This window comes from Haemaphysalis longicornis, unplaced genomic scaffold, assembly GCF_048455015.1.
Source record: "Haemaphysalis longicornis isolate Haplotype H1 unplaced genomic scaffold, Haemaphysalis longicornis Haplotype H1 scaffold_3, whole genome shotgun sequence".
In the NCBI taxonomy this organism is placed as follows: Eukaryota; Metazoa; Arthropoda; class Arachnida; order Ixodida; family Ixodidae; genus Haemaphysalis; species Haemaphysalis longicornis.
In genome coordinates this window covers 224,934,222-224,943,288 of record NW_027526335.1, presented here as the reverse complement: position 1 = coordinate 224,943,288, position 9,067 = coordinate 224,934,222, and the positions used below count along the sequence as shown (strand labels likewise).

The window sequence follows — 9,067 nt, the reverse complement described above, 5'->3', positions numbered from 1 at the left end:
ATGATCTCGTTTTCTTTCTTGAAAGATGGGCCCGATCTTGATGAGTATGCGGGGTGTTACCCACTGCAGTTCCGACGTTTCATTCGAACACTTCACACAAGCGGAGTGTAGCGTCAGTAGATAAGGTATTAAAGTACCGCCACTGAGACACGCATGTCAGCAACGGCGGCCATTTTGTCGTTCATCAGTGTTGCGAGATTACCGCATCTACGGCCTGCCATTGACTTCGAATGGGTCATTTCTTATCAAGACTTCCGAAGATGCAGAAAAACTGCATCTTCCGATAGTGCCGATATAGAAAATAGTGCCGATACCTTTACGCTTTTCTGGTTAAACTAGCCGTGCGAGAGCGACAAGCCCGCCTATACGACTAGAAACACTTCATGCACTCGTCCGTCACCATTTGTAGTGCTGTACAACAGGTTTGCTGGGCATCCACTTTCGCGGGGCAGGATTGCGGCCATTGTTTTCGGAAATGACACCTTGAACAGTGTTTGACGTGCGATGTGGCGTAATGGTGACGATGCAGTTGGCAATGTTTTCTTGCTGCAGGACGTTTTCCCATTGTTTTTTTTTGCGTGACTTCAACAACGCGGTCTCTAGAGGGACGCCTTATTGGAGTTTTAGTCATTGCCAAGAATGTTTTCGAAGCCCTTGGCAATTAAGAAGACTTACATGTCAGTAATAGTTTTTTCATCGGTAGAGTGTACCACTTGGTATTTGTTGAAATTTGCCTGAGGAGGTTGTATCCGGAGTGCTTCGGTGCGACCCCTTATGGGAGGTTGTCAGGGTATTTTGGTGTAATAGAGAAAGGAGCCATAGAACATGGAGTCAATCCAGTGGGAAAGCCGCTCACCCAACACCGAGCCAACAAGGGAACGTGAGCAGCCGCTTACAGTGTCATGCCACTATGATCCTATGCTTGGAATCAAGAGGCATATTTTTGTACAGGGCTCACCCTCGCCGCCTGGAAAAGCATAAAAATCTGCAACGAAGAGATGACAGGACAGGGTTAGGAAAGGAGATAGGAAGGAGAAAAAACTGAGGGGAGGACAAGAAAAGGCAAATGGCTGATTGCCCCTGAGCGGGTCAGTCCTGTTGCATCCGGGAAGGCCGACCCGAGCCGAGCTCCGCCGCCTTCGACATACGTGTGGTAGCATGTTGAAGCGAGCGGCCAGCCAATGTTGCTGCCTCGAAGAATCCCAGACGCCGTAGGCCAACGTAACTGTTTACTTGATAGCGAGAGATGAGCTGAAGCCAAAGAACAATGCCCCGACGGGCGAGGTTACCGTACAGGACTCGAGCAGAGTGACAGCATTGATTCACTGCTCAAAGAGGGATGAACTACAGCGCTTGGGAGGTCTTAAATATACCCAAAGCTCCAACGGTTGAAACAAGCGTTTCCTCTAGATTGTGCACACGATACGAACGGCACACACACACTCAACACTCTTTCGAGAGTTCGTGAGCGGTCGGTAGTGGCGGCGCACGCTGAGTCCGAGAGAGGGGAGAGAGGAGGTCTCCGCAGCGGTCACGGGGCTTCCGTGTCCTTGGGCAAGTCTCGGCGTGTTGCGTCGGAACGCCACCATAGTTTCATCACGCCGATAGCGAGGTGCCACCGATCCAGATGTGTAGCGACGCGTTTGAATTGTCGGCTGCAAGCGTGAGTCACCGACAAGGGTGGCCTCCTTGAAAGGCGGATGTAGTGGAGGCTTCGCCGCACAGCCGAGGAGTATTGAAGAAAGCACAGCGGCAGGCTCATTCCTAACAGTCCGGGGCACCGTCTGCGAGAAGCGACGACCAAAGTGGCGTGTTGCCGCTGCCAGGGGCCGCAGAGGCCCAAAACAACCCTTACTTTGGCTCAGCCACCAGTATGCCTTTTCATGCGTAGCATTCTTTGCCAAGTATCCTGACAGCCAGGACCGTGTAACCACCTGCATTTCCATAAAAACGTAGATATCACAAGAGTAATAACTATAATAGCGTAGATAGAGATAACCGGTCGCCAGAAGTTTCGAAAAACTAAAAAAAATATAACAAATATAAAATAATTACGAAAATGGGCGAATCCGTGCAAGGCTCTGCATTTCCACAATAATGGAGATTTCAGGAAAGTTACTAATGTAATAGTTATTAACGTAACTGGTCCAATAACGTTAATAACGTAAATGACCAATACCATAAATGACCAATAACGCAATTGGTCGAGCAAAATTTTCAAAAACTGATACCTGAGAAAAATGTTAAAAAATTACTGAAAATGTCAAAACGTATAAGCATGACATTCCTACAATAATACAGATATCGCAAAAGTTGCCGCCGTAATTGTTATATAGCGTAAATGGAGATAATTGGTCGAACAAAATTTTGAAAAATGAAAAGGTAAGAAAAATATAAAATAATTATGAAAACTGGCGACCAGTTTAACGCCCTGCATTTCTATAATAATGGAGATTTCGGGAAAGTTCTAAATGTAATCGTTACATTAGCGTAACTTGAGATAGTCGAACGCAATTTTGAAAAACTAAAAAATAAAGAGAAATATAAAGTAATTACGGAAAATGTCAAAATTTACAAAGCATTGGCATTTCCACAATAATGTAGATATCGCGAAAGTTTTACAGGTAATCGTTATAATAGCGTAAATGGAGATACTTCCTCCAACAAAATATTGGAAAAAGTAAATTAAGAAAAGTATAAAATAATTCCTGAAAATGGCGAACCGTGTAACGGCCCCGTAGTCGTTATACTAGGGTAGAGGCGGATAATTGGTAGAGCAAAATTTTGGAAAAACAGTAACTAACAAAAATATGTAAATATACGGTAATGGCAAATCGTATAACGACCTGCATTTCAACAAAAATGCAGAATTTGTGGAAGTTAGACCTATAATCGGTATGTTGGCGTAAAGTAGATAATTGGAACAAAGAAATTTTGAAACAATAAAAAAATAAGAAAGATCTAAGAAAAATTTCGGGAAGTCGTTAAGCGTGAAAGCTCTGCATTTCCGCAATAATGAAGATTTCCCGAAAGTTACAAATGTAGTCGTTGTAGCAGCGTAAATAGAGATAACTGCTGGAACGAAATATTGAAAAAATGAAAAAATGAGAAAAATGTTAAGCAATTACAGACAATGACAATCCGTAGAATGCCCTGTATTTCCACAACAACGCAGATTTCGCGAATAGTTCCACTTCAAATCGTTATAGTATCGTAAATGGAGATAATCTGTCGGACAGGGTTTAAAAAAACCAGAAACTTTGACTGTGAAAACTCACACTCAATACAAGGGGTATTAATGCTGCGCGTTAGCAGATAATTCTCCAAATTTTTGCAGAATTTTAAATGCAGAGGATTTCTTTAACTCACGATGTTATGCGTCCGTAAGTCGGCGTCCGCAGCCATCCAGCACGTGCGCCCCTCCCCCGCTCCTCCTCGCTCTCAACAACAGGTGCGGGCGCGCATGCGCGTGCTCCGGCGCTGAAAGAGGCGTTGCGGCAGCAGGTGCTACCTCCTCTCCTTCTACTGCGCGCTCTACGAATATACTGGTTGCCCGAGCGAAGGATCCGCGGCCCGAAGTTGACGTTTGGCCGCAACTTCTCGTGCACGAAGTTCGGCGTCGGCAGCGCGCTTCGGACGCTTGCGTTCGGCGTCGGCAGCGCGCCGTCTTGATCCAACAGATTGCCCCGCAGAGAGGGTGGGGTGCAAACGATGGCAATAAATAACACGTAACGTACTTACGTCTCTCGTCTCTCTCTCTATCTCTCTCTCTCTCTCGTCTCGTAACCCAACTACCCAACCCCTACGACAACAACAACTACAACTACCACCGCCAACTACCACAACCTAAGCCACGTGACCACCAACAATGCTCTGCATTTACTCGTGTCCCTCGCGCGGGGGCATGCGACGGAGGTTTTTTTTTTCTTGGGACGCGGAACATCCGCGTAGAGCCTCGGGTGCCTGGCTCGGGGTCTGCGGGCCGCCACTGCCGTTAATTTGAACACACGAGGTGCCGCATGCGCGGTGCGCGTGAACGATTCTGAATGCTTTGTCAAACTGAGTTGTTGTGTATTTTCCTCAATTGTCTATATCCATTTGCTTTTGCTTTACAGAATAATGAACCTACAAATGTGTTTCTTTTCAATTTTGGCCATTTTTACCTCTTTTCTCGCAGCTATATGATGTGGTGGCAGCTTAACATTGCCAGAAAATCTGCTCTCGGGTTCGAATAATTTGATTCATTCATTTATTTATGTTATCATCATCGTCTTTATTTGTACATGCCCGCCAACATTTTGCCCACCACCTTAAGCGGTGGTAACAGGATGAAACATCAGAAATATGGAGAAGATACAAACAATTTAGATGTGTGGGCGGAAACGACAAAAATAAATAGAAAAAGTATAATACAAAAATCTGATCAATAGGCATGAGCCAAGGCGAGTTTAAATAAATGGAAATTGTCCTTAAAAATTCCAAGGTGATTTGCGTTTCCTTGTACAATATAAAAAATCATTGTATAGAAGCAGTAGCAGAACTAATTCTAAATAAAAGAAAGTCTCGGACATTTTTACACAGAATACGCATCTCAATGGTCGCAATGAATGATGCTGTGTAAGGGCTGAAAGAAAAAAATACAAATCCGCATCCAGCCACTTTTTTGGCCTATTAGCCAAATGCAATTTTCTAACATACCTTAATACTGATAGTAAACTCTGCTATAGAAAAGCCTGTCGTATACAATTCTAATAAAACGTCTCTGTACATTTGATGATGATGGTAAGTGTTTAATGGCGCAAGGCCAACGAGGGCACTGTGTACATTTTCAAGCTTACCGCTACTTGTTATACCAAACCTGTTCCATACAAAACATCCAAAAATAAATTTTGTGATGATTATCTATAAGAACCATCGCATAAAGCGCTGAGCACTAGAAAATGGTCTCGTAATTCGTGACATAATTACTTTGAAGCTGCAGGCCTTGTTCACAACAAAGTCAACATGCAAAATAAAATGCAATTCTGAATCTACAACAATACAAAGATCCCCGATTTGTTTCACTCGCTTGAGAACATTCCATTTGCTGAATAAAATTGTAGCACAGCTGTTTTGTAGTGAAGCAATTAAGAATATTTTGTTGACATTAATGGGTACTGTATTTGAAATGTGAACCTGTCATCACGCCAACTAATTTCTCGAAACAGTTTGATGTCATCTGCATACGGAAGGGTGGGGAAATTTTTGACACAGCACATAATATTTTCATTAAATAATTAATCCCAAAGGTGTCAATAATAGATCCCTGTGGAATACCAGTCATAACAATAAAATGCTTGGACAGTATTTCGTTTATGCGGGCGTAATACATCTACCAGATAAAAAAAATACCCAAAAAAGCACCGAGGTGATCGCAAATGCCATACGCTCCTAACTTTTCAAACAACCACTGATAGTCTACTACGTCACAAGCTTTATACAGGTAAAAGTTGACGGCATCAACCTGACCCCGATTTTCAATATGTTGATTGTGTACTCCAAAAATGAAATTAAATGAATTCTACGAATCGGCCTTTGAACAATCCATGTTCTTCATTTAAGATCTGATGTTCAAGAAAGAACCATCAATGATGAAAGAGCGCAATTTAAAAAAAAAATTTTGGAAAAGGGATCTGCACAGTTATACATAGGTTTTTAGTTTCGTCCCATGAGTTACTAGATTTGTGCACAGGAACAATTACACCATGTTTCAGCAACTCGGGAAAAATCCCCGCCAAAAGAAAAACGTAGAAAGTATGAGTGGTACCAATAGAGTGCGGCACCCTTTAACAATAAAATTGTTAATACCATCGAAAGCGAGCGAGAAATTTGGGTTCAATGCTGATATCGCTCTTCGCTATCAGACTCGGAAAAAGGAAACGTGTGCAAGATATTACCCCTATAGTCCCAAAAGAAAAAGGTACAATCCGAGTTCAAAGAAAAGGTGTTTGCAGACAAAACAGAATGAAAATAATCCACATAAAGGCATACAATCACCTCTGTTCTTTTTCGGGATTTGGATGAAACTTGGATTGAGACCCGAAACAAATAAATATACAGTAATACCTCATTAATTCGAACTCTCATATCTCGAAAAATCGGCTAAAACAAAATTTTCTGCGGCACCGAACAAATTTTCTATATGCTCCATGTATTTGTTGCCCTTTATTTTGAAGTAGTTTCGGGCCGAACTGCGGATATCTCGAAATCTTGTCCGAGAGTGGAACGAAAATGTCGCCGCCGCGGACCGTTTCGAAAGATTTGCGCGATGCTGCCGCGCCTAAGTCCATGGATTTTTTCCCCCGTTAAGCCGCGTCTGCCACAAAGCCGATGTTTTCCCCGAACTGGGTCTGAGCCTAGAAGCGTATCAACTTCATCAAGCAACCCTGTGGCACGTTACGGTAGAGACATGCGCAGAGGTACAGTGTGTCCTGCAGGGAAAATCCCAATGGAAAGCAGCGGCGGGGAAGATCGGCTCATGCAAAGCGTGAAGCAGCTACAAGACTCCTTACTAGGCCCGACTGTGACCTCAAAGCGGACCAGCACTGCGCAGTTCTTTTCTGCTAAGTAAAACTGCAGTGCCTGCCACAAAACACAGCCGGTGAACGTTCTTTGTGTGTTCTTTTTTTCGTCTTTGAAACGTTTATGAAGAGCAAGATTTGAAGCTGCTGTTGAAGAGTTTGTAACGAGTAGAGCCTTTGTTAGATGCGATTGCATCTCATTCACTCGCGTTGTCCATGCAACGTCGTCGGCGTTGTTGTCGTCTGCCCCTCCCCCATTTTCCTCGCCGCGCGACCTGCGCTCTCCGCCGCTCACCCCCTCTCCTCTCCGATGCCCGTCTCTCGCGAGGGGCATTGGATTGGATTCGAATGGATTGGCTTGGCTTGGATTGGATTTGGATTTGATTGGATTAAAGTGGATTGTCTTGGATTATGTTGCGTCATAGCCGCGGCAGACACACTGGCGCCGGCGCATGTGCAGGACTCTCTCTTCCGCGGTCTCCTCTCCTTCGGGCGCGCTGCGCATATAACCGGTGTGCCGCTTTCCGGTGGCCTTTCGGTCGACGGTTGCTCTCCGAATGCGCTTGAACCCCCCTCAGCGTCGCATCACAGCAGGGTTCCCGCGAGGGGAGGTGGTCGTAATTTTTTGCAAAGAACTTCATATTTCATGGATATTCGCGCAACTTTGCTTATCTCGAGAATGTGCTCATCTCGAAATATTTCCCTGTTTTTACTACGTCGAGTTAAGTAGGTATTACTGTATTTTGAAACCCATGATTGAGAAGAGGTACAACGTATCACATACAGAAATGATCATTTTGTCTTAAAATCTACTGGTAGGTAAGCATCAGTAAAATAAGCATTGCGGCAGCCTATTTAACACATTAGAACACTCTGATTGTTTTCTCGGAGAGAACTCGGGAGTACGAATAAAGTGCACATATTCGGTTTCTGGTTTTTCGGTTATCCCTTCATGCACGGCCTTCAACCTATGAGGCTTAGGTCGGTGCATGTGACGCATCGCGTGGCTCAACGACGTCCGCTTCCCGACCCTCAATTTTGAAACTCGAAGGTCACCAGTATAGGATGACTGGCAATCACGCCCTAATTACTCCGCATGGCATAATGAATCCCCTGTACTCAGCGTGGATATACGGCAAGTGACTGCCGCAAAATATTTCGTTGCAGGTGGATGGCAACGTCTGGCCGTCTGTGTCACGAAAGCGAGTGAGGGATATGACTCAGTGGTTGTGACACTAGCCTGCCACTGGCCAGCTGCAGACAAAAACCTCCTCGCATCTCCCGCTGGCCTCACCCTGTGGCAGTCCAGGTGTTCCTGGGGTGTAATTGAAGAGCATCTGCCCGTTGGGGTGTGCGGCAGCTGTTGGCAGCACACGTAGTGAAGGTTTCTGTGGCGGGGGTTTTCCGGCAGTGCTCCGGCTTGTCAGAGGTCCGGCGGCGTTACTTGGGGCATCAACCGGCTCCGGGAGGTACGCGTGTACGGTGAGCAGAATTGTCAACGCAAAAGTAGTTTGCTTTCGCACTCTTAGAATGGATATCGCGCCAGTCCAGCGCTAGTCCTCTGTGTCTTCTTTAAGTGTCGTCCTTAACCTGCTGTTTTATTATGTTCCACTGCTCGCATAGGCATACAAAAACACGGCCATAGTGATGATACGTGTTTCATGCGCGCATTTCTCGCCTTCGTTAACAGAAAGGCTTTTGGCTTTTGCACCCGTCCATCTGCTTTTTACAGATCATTTCTATAGTTTTTTACATGTAAAGAAATTGGCTCCAATACACGCTGTGAAAATGGTTGGATAGCAGAGCTTTAAACGACACCCACAACCATTGCCGATTCGACCTCACTCGAATTCACACACGTGGCTCTACAAAGAGTGAAACCAGATATTCTGGCAGCCGTTACTTAGATTTCGCGGTTGCGGGATGCCGAACGCAGCAGCATCGGCCACGGCTGGGCTAGAGCGGCTGATGTCGCCGCCGTAGCCCGGCCGTGCGTCGGAAGAAAGAAAACGGGCAGGAGCGTCTTTCGAAGTGTGAGACAGCGGAACCTTGCCATCCTGATGTGCTAGCTCGGGGCTTCACAGCGCGACACAAGCGTAGACACAGAAACAATTGGGCATATGAGCTCAGTGATTCCTATTTATACCGATTTAAACTAGTTCAACAAGTTTGAGAATGGCGAGAAAGCTGAGGGAACTTTTATAATCGCCATTTATCCCAACCAGTTCCTCTTTTCGCCTTTTGTGACACCTGTTAAAACACAACCGAATTGGTATTCATCAATTTAGAAAACGGACTCCCATTCGGGGCTAGCAGTGTGCAAAGGGTAACGTTTCCCTAGCGGCCAGATGTCTGTATGTTGTCTCTACATTTTGCTTTCCCGCCCTTCAAACCAATCCTTAACGAATCTTTGCCGTACGACCACCTAATTCCGCCCGGTGCGGGTTACGCTGGAGGGACTGTCGAACAAGTTATTCCAGCCGCGCCAAGGCACCGCGCAATGGACG

At 45.3% G+C, this 9,067-nt stretch overlaps 1 protein-coding gene across 1 annotated transcript in view; it reads left to right on the top strand.

Moving 5' to 3' along the window:
* The first annotated feature begins 7,921 nt into the window (after positions 1-7,921).
* The window catches only part of LOC144176017 (ATP-binding cassette sub-family C member 2-like), a 320,694-nt gene continuing 319,548 nt past the window's right edge, over positions 7,922-9,067 (top strand). The window contains exon 1 of the mRNA XM_077705121.1: positions 7,922-8,042. The gene's annotated coding sequence lies outside the window, so the exon portion shown is untranslated. The remainder of the gene's footprint in view (positions 8,043-9,067) is intronic.